At 35.9% G+C, this 8,371-nt stretch overlaps 1 pseudogene; it reads left to right on the top strand.

Moving 5' to 3' along the window:
• The first annotated feature begins 6,989 nt into the window (after positions 1-6,989).
• LOC107737692 (connective tissue growth factor-like) overlaps positions 6,990-8,371 on the top strand; it is a 4,780-nt pseudogene continuing 3,398 nt past the window's right edge.

Here is an 8,371-nt window from a genome sequence, read left to right as displayed (position 1 = left end):
AAAATATTTACAAAAATGTGAGGGGTGTACTCACTTCTGTGAGATACTGTATATATATAGGCTATAAATATATCAGAATCAGAATGAGCTTTATTGCCAGGTATGTTTACACATACGAGGAATTTGTTTTCGTGACAGAAGCTCCACAGTGCAACAGAATGACAGTGACAAGACACGACATGGGTAATATTAATTAATATATATATATATATATATATATATATATATAAACATGAAATAAACATAATTATTACGTACTATTGTCACTTGTTGGGAATAAGTTAACAAATTACAGTTAAAAAGCAATAGCCTACATCTAATGCAAATATTTAAATGGTTTTAAAAGCGACATACATGGGGACAACATAGGCTGTACCAGACATCTTAAGGCGACGTATATTGAGAAGAAGTATGTATCAGGCGTCTTGTGAGGCGACGTACATTGAGACGACGTATGTATCAGGCGTCTTATAAGGCAACGTACATGAAGATGACTTATGTATCAGGCGTCTTGTAAGGCGACGTGCCTACAGACGTACATAATTTTTATACATTTCTTACATACGCCATAGCCACGTCGCCATCAGGTATAGTTCCTACCGTGACGTCGCCGCCGGTCTGTCGTCTGCCGTCCCTATCAATCCCATTCAAAAATCTACACGGACTGACGGCGACGGAAGGGTAGACTGCTCCTTCTTCTCCTGCTTAGCCTTAGGAAAGGCACGAAAAACTCCTCATACTTAAGGGGTCTCTGTTGTAAGTCTATGGACTGAAGGGAGGCAAGCCTCCGCTGTAACTTTACCTGCGGGTGTCGCTGTTGGACAGTGTTACTTTATAAAAACGAGTCACTTTTATACTTTTAATGCCATATTTAGTAATATTTGCTATTTATGTTTGAAATATAGATTATTTTGTCATCCAATTTTTCAATTTTTTGAGGAGACACTGCCTCCCTTGCCAGAGGTAACGCCTCTGTTCAGTATATTACCAAAGACTGAAGATTATACCATAGCGATAGATCCTTCCTGTGTGTAATTTATTTACTTCTACGTTGAGGACACTTCATAAAACCCACAGAGGATGAGACCCAACGCCTTCACAAGTGACGCATTCAAACCGTGAAGCTCTCTAACGGTCATCTGACAGACGGATGCTTCTTCTTGGTTTTATGGCGAGTTGCAATCTTTGAGCATATCGCCACACGGACCGGTGCTAAGCCAAAGTTAAGCATTATAAACTTATTTTTATTCGGCGTTTTGTCAGTTCAAAGTTACATTTCACTTTAGATTTATATTGTTCTGTGTTATGAACTTTCCAAATTCCCATCTTTGTAATTTTATATATTCCTGTTGGTTAATTTGCGCGTGAGGTGGCCAGTTACAGCCTGAGGTAAATTTTTGTTGATTGATACCTTTTAGTTGTTTGATTTTTTTACTAAAACACATAACTTCACAATAATATATGTAATATTTTCAAAACTTTATCTGGTGTGAAGTGTTTGTTCTTGTAGTAAAATAGACTTTGTTGTGGATCCCGGACGCTGAGCCTGTGAAATTAGCCTAGAGCTTCAAAATTTAAAATAAATTTTAAAAAAGCACACTTTGAAACGATTCACTAAAGATTAAATATCAGTCTGTCTGATCATATATTCACCACAGAGGCCAAAATGAGCGTGAAGCTACATTTATATTCATAATAATCATGATCCATCCGCCATTTTTGGAACAGTCTCTGCGAACCTTTGAGCGCATTGACTGTGTGCATCTACAACAGCAAGTTATACGCTTGTATATCTTTGAATATTTATTGATTATTATGGTGAATGACGTCAAGTTGACCGTTCCAAGATGGCGGACGCGTCAACGTATCTGGAGCGGTCTAATAGGGAATCTATACATTTCTATGGTTGTGACAACCTGTACAGAAGTCAGTTCCAGTTCCACCTGCCACACCAGACTCTGCTGTATATGGATGCCTGTCCACTAGCATTTTTTGTGTTCTTTTCATTATTGTGCATGCAGATATTATTTAGGTAAGTTACGTAAACACTTGACTATTACATGAATAAAGAATGTACCATCTTTAAGAATTTCAATTGGAGTTAATTTGTTAATTGCATTTGAAAAAATAAAAATGAATTAGAAGTTTTTCACCCCAATTTAGCTCCGTGAACATACTGTATGGACCCAACTACACTAAACTGTTTTTTTTGTTGTTGTTGTTAATTGTTATCCACTGTATGATGAGTGAAGTTTCTTTTGTTTCCTTGATTTTAATACAAACACGCTGAGTCTGAGTTGATTTGCATGAGTTTTAATTTAATGCAGCCTAAGAGCGTTTTTGTGGTCCAGAAGCAGTGTAAATTATGTCTAAATGAGACTGCAGATGATACTATAAGATGTTGAAAATACGTCAACAATGACTACATCTGAACTAAATTTTAACCTTCTTGAGAGAGGTCCTGTGGATGTCAATATTGGACGTTCAGAAGACATAAGATGTTATAAAAACTTTCATTCTGGGTTCTCTTTTGGATGTACTTTTGCTTATTGGGTATTTTGTGATAAAGACCAACTGGAGAGTACATTAGGTCACACACTGACTGAATGTTTACAAAATATACAAGGGTGGGATGGGATTGGGACATGTGAATTAGCTAGTTAGCCAGTTTGTGTTAATGGCTCTCATATCATTTCAGGCATATGCTGAGAGCACATTCAAGCAAAAGTGTCAGCGCGAGACTATTTAATGGACATTTTGCAATCTTCTTCCGTGTGGTCAAACTGTGGTAAGTTATTTACTTTGACAGCCTTGCAATATGTAAAGAAAAGGTGGTGTAATTGTAATGTTTGAAGTGTCCAGTGAAGTTATTCCCAAAATGGCCATGTCTCATTTTGAAGGGGTTCAATATCAATAGCAATATCAAATACACCCGATGTACTTGTTACATCGCAAAAAGAATGGCATCTTCACTAATATCAGTCTGTCTCATTCTTATTCCAAGGTCACCGTAGCCACCAGGACTCAGTCTGTATCCAGATCAGATGGTGGATCAGCACCTAGCGAGACCTGGAGATGAGCCCTAGAGATAGATCCCCTGCAAAGACCTCGTCAACTAGATGGCCATCGTGACAAGACCTCAGCAAAGACCACGAAAAACCACATCATGCTGGTTTCGTCTGGCCAGAGGAGAACTGGCCTTTTGACTGAGCCTGGTTTCTCCCAAGGTTTTTTCTCCATTCTTTTCAATGGAGTTTTGGTTCCTTGCCACTGTTGCCTTTGGATTGCTTAGTTGAGGTCACTTATTATTTGGGAATATTATCAACTTGATTGCACAGATACTGAACTGAGATGACATTAGTGAATCAACAATGAACTGACTTTAAATTCAAAAATTGACTGTTTATTATTGTCCACTTTTTAAAACTGCTTTACATTAGAGCTGAATTTTGTTTGCATTATCAACACGCTATTCCTGTTTATCGATGTAATCTGTATTGTATGAAGCACTATATATAAATAAGGGTGAGTTGACTTCTCTGAGTTGAATTCTTCATAGAAATGTTTTTGTGCAGTCTATTTTGAACAATTTTGTATTTTAAAGAATTGTATTAGTAGCCTACAATTTTTTTTTAACTTTAAAGAAATTGATAAAATAAGATCAAATCAGTCACAAGTTAATTGTAATTACACGTATGTGGTTACTTCATTTTTTCAAGGCAACGGGTTTCCTCAATTTAACTAAGTAGACAGAACTTAGACTTAATAGTTTAAAATTAAGTAGATTTACACTTTTAAGTAATTGCAATTTAATAAATTTAAGTTAGTCCAACTTAAAATAAAAAGTGAACACAACACATTTTCAAACTGTTATTTGTCAGTGTAACTCAGAATTGTCAAGTTCACTTAACTTATTTCTTTCATTATGCACGAAGTTTTTTACTTAATAATTTAAGGCAACGGGTTTCCTCATTTTTTTTTTTAAAGTAAAGTCAACTGATCGCTTTAAAGAAATTGATAAAATAAGATCAAATCAGTCACAAGTTAATTGTAATTACACGTATGTGGTTACTTCATTTTTTCAAGGCAACGGGTTTCCTCAATTTAACTAAGTAGACAGAACTTAGACTTAATAGTTTAAAATTAAGTAGATTTACACTTTTAAGTAATTGCAATTTAATAAATTTAAGTTAGTCCAACTTAAAATAAAAAGTGAACACAACACATTTTCAAACTGGTATTTGCCAGTGTAACTCAGAATTGTCAAGTTCACTTAACTTATTTCTTTCATTATGCATGAAGTATTTTACTTAATAATTTAAGGCAACGGGTTTCCTCATTTTTTTTTTAAAGTAAAGTCAACTGATCGCTTTGTTTTTATGTTACGCGATGTTTTTAGCAACATTGGCTGGCTATAGATTATCCATATTAGAAGTTTTTACTTGCAAACATTTTTAGGTCTCAGTGTCAGGTTAGATTTAAGATTCATATGAAAGGAAATGTAATATTGTCAAGGAATACAAAGAAAAAACATTTCCAATTTTCAAATTATTAGCTATGACTCCAGCTGATTAACTATGACACATATTGCAGTTAGGGCCAAATTCTTCAAACCTCAAAGGCACACCAAAAACTTTTTAACATTAAGACAATAAGGAATTGTCTGGCGAAGCCTAAGAAATGTTAGAATTATGTTCAGTTTGTCTGGTCAAGCATGTCAATTCATCAAGTAATTCTTCTTTATTACAGGGTGTGCGGTAACTGAGGATCTAGCAAGAAAGGAATTTGGAAAGGTCCTAAGCCAAAGCCCTGAAGATCACATGTGCAGCGCACAGGAATTGATGTGAATGAAGGAGTAAACCCAAAGTTCCAATACCAAAATGAGGTTTACAGACCACAGAATATTTCTTTAATTAAACCAATAACACCACACTGAGAGAGGTTTCCTGCTAGGGCTGATGTACATTCATTCTAGAATTGCCATATGACTGAACTGCACTGTCATTTAGTATTCAGGGTTTTACTCTGTTGTACCAAAGCAGGTGTTAAATGAAAGCACTCCTGCACATGGCTGGTTTAGTGTATGAATCAGTGCCTGCCTTTCCAGTATTCTGTATTCCTGTTAACTTAAGTCAGTTCCTTGGCACAGAGCAAGTGAAGTTCAATGCGTGTACTTTACTCTAGGCGAAAACGTTTCCATGAGACATTATTGGACTAGTTTTTAACCACAACTGGCTGAATTTTAGACATGAAAGAGGGAGCTTTTGTCCCACATCTGCTTTTCTTGCTCTGTTAATCTCTAAATATTTAAACAATATTTTTGTGGATCATCCTTCCAGAACATATTTACACATTCCTGACACCCTATAACATGTTTTCACTGGACTTTGATGAATGTTTATTTAATACCATTTATAAGATAATAATATTTAGATTACTCTGTCCTCCACGCTTAAACTGAATTAAAAATCATTTAAGAATAAGACAATATTTTTCATTCTGAATACTATTACTGTGGTTTGCCTAAAGATATGCGTGTGCTGTTGCCTTTATGGGGATATTGTACATTCCAAACATTTGTGATTTTTGGAAAGGATGTCAAAATATATGTAAGAGTGGCTGGACAGAAATTTTAGACAGAACTAATATCCACTCCACTTTTGCTGTATCTGGCAGGCCACATGTGTTCCAGCTGAATTATCAAGAGCTGTGGTATTTGTGAAAGTGAATTTCCCGTCTAGGTCTGTTTTTAAACCGTCATTCCCAGTGGGTCATCCTGCATTTCAAAAGGATTGTTTTGTCTGAGCACTTGATGTAAAAAAAAAAAAAAAGCATAATGTCTTTTTGAGAAGCTAATTTTTTTTCAGTGCCACCCACAGTTTAAATGTAAGCAAGTTCTCTATTTTAAATGCTATAACGATTTTAAGAAGAGGGTTCCAAAAATTTTGATCACTGAAACTTTTTACTGTTTGTATTACTTTTCAGACAAACTGTCAGTGTGTATTAGTAGTGAGGATTTTCAATTACTCTTTCTACATATTACATTGTTGTACTGCTAGGTGGCGAAGTGACTATCTTTAGAAGTTAGTCATTGAATCATTTACTCGACCAATTCATTTAAATCATTCAGGAATGAAACAAAGGCTGCATCCGAAATCATATACTTCCCTACCATATAATAGGGAAAAAACATATGCAAAAAGAATAGTATGTCAGAATTTACAGTATTCATAAGACAGTAGCAGAAAAGTAACCAAATTATTATCCCATTAGGCCAGGGGAGAGTTTTGTGAATAGCAGTAAAGCGACACAAATGATACTGGTATGTCACATGACAAGGTCAACATGGCAAATACCTCCAGATTACATTGATTCTGCACACATTCATACTATATTGAATGTACCTTTTAAATGCTCAACAAGTAATTATTCAAAAACAAAAGTACCTACTTAGAGAGTATTGAATTTCAGGCAAGCCAAGCAGTCTTTATCAGTGAGTCATTGAATTGGTTACTCAACCGATTCATTCAGAACTACTGATAAATTCAGGAGCACCATGACTGTGTGTCTTGGAGATTCTATTCAATTCTGTTTTTACTTCATTTGGAATTATTGCCGGATCAAAAATACACAAAGTTGTATCTAATATGTAAGTTATACAATATAAACTTTTTCTTTACTGAACTATTGTGCAATATCATACTCCCAACCATGCTTATCAGTCTGTTTTATTATTCAAATATATTTGATGGAGCAATTCAATAAACAACAGCTATTAGACTTTAGATGTAAACCGAAAACTTGGATGTGGTCAAGAGCAAGCCTTAACATGCGTCTTCTCTTCCAAAAGTCCATGTTTCACCTCTTCACGCCAGAGCAGACAAGCAGAGGGAGAAAATAATTCCTGGTTGTGGAAATGGGCAACGGAGATGTGGAATTTGAAACATTTCTGATCCAGGTCCAGCCACTGTTTACCCTGCAGTCAGGCTATGACATCAGAGCGAGGACTTTATAAAAGTGCATGTGCACAGAGCCAGGCAGTGAGAAAACAGTAACACAAGTAGAAAATCTCATTGTGGTGGAACACATAGCAGAACATGATGGACAAGCTACAGAGAGACAGAAAAAACCTGATGGCATGGGCACTGCTGTTTTACCTGGGCTCACAGGTGAGAATCACACACTTTATTTGCATGCATGCATTTTGCCAGTGGAAATATTTCTGATGTCTGTGTTCAGTTCTATGTCCAACAGCTGTGAGATTTGATCTGGTTACTTTGTAAATTGTCATGCTCAGAGTGAGAGGAGGGAGAGGTTATTTTAATGGTTTTTATCAGGAACTTTTTGTGGGAAGTCTAGTCTGTGAGAACCCTTTATTAAACTGGGGTTTTCCAGTATAAACTGAATGTAATGGGGAATTAATGCTTAATTAAAGTGTCAATGTTCTGTACAAATGTAAGATTGTCATCTTAAATTTGTTGGCTGTAACACTAGCTTATAATTGAAAGCCTGTTTTATGTATTCAGAGCCTGGGAATACTTACCGTAAGTGATTCGCATGAGGGAAAATCCTTTTGCTGCTTCTTGTGCATATTATCAATTTTAATCAAAGTTGCATGTTTTAAAAACCAACAGTGCTATTATTAGAGGCAGTCATCACCAATATAGCATTAATGGGGAACTTGAAAGAAAAAAAGAATTACATTATATTACAATAATGTTTGATTACTGAAACGTCATGGTTTTCACATGGTACAGATTTTGTGCAGATTTTACCCAAACTGATTGCTCTGTTGCATGCATTACATAACACTTCTTCCTGTATGCTGTCTTAGGTGTGCTGTCAGCAGTGTGGCGGCCCATGTCAGTGCCAAAGCTCTGTACCAGCCTGCCCAGAAGGTGTTCCTCTCATTCTCGATGGGTGCCAGTGCTGTCAGGTGTGTGCAAGGCAGCAGGGTGAGGCCTGCAGTGAGCTGTATACGTGTGACAGTCAGCACAGCCTGCAATGTGACTACAGTGCCAGCTTCCCTGGAGAGCCAGGAGAGTGTGTCAGTAAGTTTCAACTACCAAATACACAGCATTACCACTAAAACACTATTACAGCAATAAGCTCCGCCCATAGGCCTTGATTGACACGACTCACATGGCTGTCATTTTTAACTTATTATCATAATTTGGGATGGCATTTTGCACATTTAATTAGTCATTTTTGATGTTGGTTTGAGCATTTGATTCATCCTTTAAGATCAATTATGCCATGGGTTGTACTGGATTGATAATGAAATACTACACAAATTTATTTATAATAATATAATATATAAAATATCATAGAAATATGTATAGTTTATATATAATATATATATATATATATA

Source organism: Sinocyclocheilus rhinocerous, unplaced genomic scaffold, assembly GCF_001515625.1.
Source record: "Sinocyclocheilus rhinocerous isolate Xijiao unplaced genomic scaffold, SAMN03320098_v1.1 scaffold72, whole genome shotgun sequence".
NCBI lineage: Eukaryota > Metazoa > Chordata > Actinopteri > Cypriniformes > Cyprinidae > Sinocyclocheilus > Sinocyclocheilus rhinocerous.
Note: the sequence above shows the minus strand (reverse complement) of the source record. Positions and strands in the feature narration are given on the sequence as shown.